This window comes from Bactrocera latifrons, unplaced genomic scaffold, assembly GCF_001853355.1.
Source record: "Bactrocera latifrons isolate USDA-ARS-PBARC rearing strain unplaced genomic scaffold, ASM185335v1 scaffold_280, whole genome shotgun sequence".
Taxonomy (NCBI): Eukaryota; Metazoa; Arthropoda; class Insecta; order Diptera; family Tephritidae; genus Bactrocera; species Bactrocera latifrons.
Genome location: NW_017536408.1, coordinates 213,500 through 217,319, shown reverse-complemented (window position 1 = coordinate 217,319; position 3,820 = coordinate 213,500).

Below are 3,820 nucleotides of genomic sequence, written 5' to 3'. Positions count from 1 at the left end.
AATAACTTGCCAAAAGGACTGATTAGGCAATTGAGAAGCAAAGTCCTCTCTCGACAAACAAAAACCAAACTCTATAAGTCGCTCATAATACCCGCCCTGCTATATGGTGCAGAGGCTTGGACAATTCGCGTTGGCCACGGCGAATATCGCATTCGATGGAACGATGAGCTGTATGAGATATATGACGAGGCTGGCTAGGTCCAGGGGAAGCAGAGGAAGGGGAAGACCTCCAGTCCTTTGAAAGGACCAAGTGGAGAAGGACCTAGCTTCTCTTGGAATATCTAATAGGCGCCACGTAGCAAAAAGAAAAAACGACTGGCGCGCGGTTGTTAACTCGGCTATAATCGCGTATGCGGTGACTACGCCAATCAAGAAAAAGAAGAAGATTTGTGTTGATCATATGCATGCAACGATTTGATCATTCAGTTTATAAGGCAGTTATAATAGTTCAAAAACGGAATATGCTTTATATGTACAGTTAATTACATTGTAATATTTTCTCCCACTTACCTCGGAAAATATAACTGCACAATTTTGACTATTCGCCCTTTAATATGATAACTTTAATATGCAGCTAATCACGAATGCCATGCTTGATGACCGCTGTCTCGACGAACCGGGCCAATTCCGGCATTGAAATGAACACCAGAGCAGCGGACCCTCCGGAGAGGTGACGAACTCGAAGTACATGCACTGTAAAGTGTCTGTAAAAACGAGAGAGACAGAGCAATGATGACCAAATTCAGACAAAGTAAGAGAAGACAATTGCACAAACATTAAAATGAATTGAGACGCATACGTGCATCTCTTCCGCTTAGTACACATTTAGAATTTTGCAATTTCGCAGCAACGACTTGTATGTGTATGCATGACTGCTGCGTGAAAAAGCAGCGAACGCATGACCTTATAAATATTAATTGCATAAGCGACACAATAACCGAGCCTGGTGATGGTTTCTGTCAAGTCGCGCGACGTTGGAAGGTTAATTTCAGTATTTATGGCTGTACGACTAGTGGCTGTGCACAAGTGTTGACTGGAGCTATTTGCAAATCCCGCAATTATATTTGACCTTTACAGATGTTTATGTGTTGTTGTTGTCATTTTTCTTCTTAGTACTATCGGTCGCGTGCACAATATGAACAGTCATTTAAATAGCCATAACAGGCTGTATGGCGTAAAACAACAACAACACAACGCAACACAGCGCTATAAATTGCAATCCATTATGCGGACGATGTAACGGTATGATATTCGGTCAAAATTGTTGAAGACCAAAAGGAAGCAAAAATTGTTCTAGTTTCGTTCCGAAAATCAGTTTCTCATTTAAAGTCTGAGAGTAGAAAAAGGTTACTGAAACCAGATCTGGGGAAAACGGTGGATGCCTTAATAATCGGAATTTCAATTGTGTTACGGTCATATAAAATGATTTTGCACATATTTTGATATTTTCGTTTAGTACTCATACAGCTTAAACAAAATAACCAAAACCAAAAAAAAAAAAAAATATCGAAATGTACGTATTGAAAGTGAAAATAATACATATACAATTTTTCAGATTATGATTTGATTGGTCTTCGCGAATATGTGTAAATTATTGAGGTCTTAATATAGGAAAAATATGAGTATATCTGAGCCGAGCCCTGAGAAAGCCCTTTCATGATCAAAAAGATTCGAAACTTCCATCATGTTTTAATAAATACGTTACAAATCAGGATGGGTGCCATTTCTTCGTAGCAAATTGAACAAAAATGCAAAAACAAAATAAAGTAAACAATAAAGTGAAAAAAAGCTAACCAACAACATTAACACTACTTAGACAATGGTGCAATTGTAGTCAGTTCCTCAGTTCCACACTTGCCAAAGTCAGCACAAACAATGATAAGCGGAATGGCACTTATAAAAACAACATAAATTGCACACAAAGTAATTTATTACGCAATTTGCATGATCAACAATAACAACTGTAGCAGTGAATGTGAACGCCATATTCATTCTCATCAACGCCCACAAAATTGTGGCAATTTCACGGCGTATACGTAACATTTTGCCGTTATTCTAATGTTAGATGACTTTATGTGGCAACGGCGTTGTTATAGCAATTATTGTTGCTTACGAGTATGTGAACATGCACACCAATAGTGATGCAAAGACAAATATACATATATAAAAAAAAACCTCATATATACATACATACGAACATGCATGTACCAAAATTTTACGCCAAGGTGAGACCTTTTTAGAGATTTCTATGTAAAGTATAATATTTATTTATTTATTTATTATTCGTAAAATAATAATACAATTATTATTATACATTATACACAAGGAGCACTAGCTGCAGAGGCTTTCAGCTCACATTTTTATTATAAACGACTTAAATAATAAAGATGGAACCTTCCATTTAAGAATTATTTACAAGCAATATGTTTTATGAACTAAAAATAAATTTAAAAAGCAAGGATAACTTGAGTATATTTCTTTAACTATGTACGAGATAGGTGTGGTGAGATAGGTGATTTGGTCTTTTCTTTCGTAGTTACATTTTTTGAGTTTAGATGGTTGTCAATTACGAAATTGTTTTTGTTTTCTTTCATGGTTTGGTTTTGTTAGGATAAGCTGTTAGGAACTTGAGTGCAGTGCCTGTGGAGAATGGTAGGGGTGGAGATGATGATTTTTTGTAAAGCCTTAGTACTTCCCGAATTGAGCATTTGCTTTCGGTTTTTATTTTTAGAATATTTTTGGATGGTAGGTATTTAGGACAAGAGCGTGAAGAGGAAGGATAATCGCCTGAGCAATTTGCACAAAATTTGTGGTTGCATGGCGAGGGGAGATGAGAAATTGCACATATCGCAGACAGGATTGTTGTTGCAACGTTTCGCCTAGAAGCTGGCAACTTTTACACCTCATGGGGTTAGGGAAATATGTCCAATCTGCATTGTGCGCCATAAGACTTCGTTTTTTTCTGGTAGTTTGTAGAGGTCAAATGAAAGAAGTATCACTACTAGGTCTTTTTTTGCCTTCTATATTTTTAGTGAATTTATAAGCGAAAGTAACTTCCTGATCTTCTGAATTGTCAGCAATTCCTTCTTCTACAATGTCGTTTAGAAACGAAGCGTAAATTTTACCTTTAGAGCAATTTAAATTGTCGTGTAACTTAACCTTAATATCGCAAATTTCATTTAATTTTTTGTTGTTAGAAATTTTTCAGCGATTTCCAATTTTTAACAAGTAAGATCGTAATCTACATCACGGAATTCCGTGATAGATAAAACTTCCTTACTTATAGATTCTAAGCATTTATGTACAGCGAAACAAGAGCATTTGGAAAGTGTTTTGTTCGAATCTGCTGCAGATATTAGAATAAACCTTTCGCATTTTTTTTGACTTGCGGCAGTTCTGGAAAATATTCAAGTGGTGTGTATGTAAGTTTTGGGGTTGGAACTAGAGGCAGGCTAAGCAAACCTATTTTCCCCGAGGTTAGGCGGCCCTGAGGCCTATATTAATCAAATATTCACAAATATGCACTGTTTTTTACGCGATTAACCGTACGATCAAAGTAAAACGAAAACACGTGCACTTATGTGCAAAGAGGAATATGCGAATAAAATGTAAAGCACAAAAGAAAAGCCGCGATTAAGAAAACACGTCCGCTCAATGAAGAATGATTGCATAATATATTCAAAGTGTTTCAGAAGAAACTTAAAGATCACTCTCAACAGCGACTTTTAAATTTGTTGTTGTCACTGCCGTTAACTTTCCGTCCATTTGCCTCTTCCTTGGTTGAGCTTTATTGTTTTGAACATGCTGATACTTGACATTT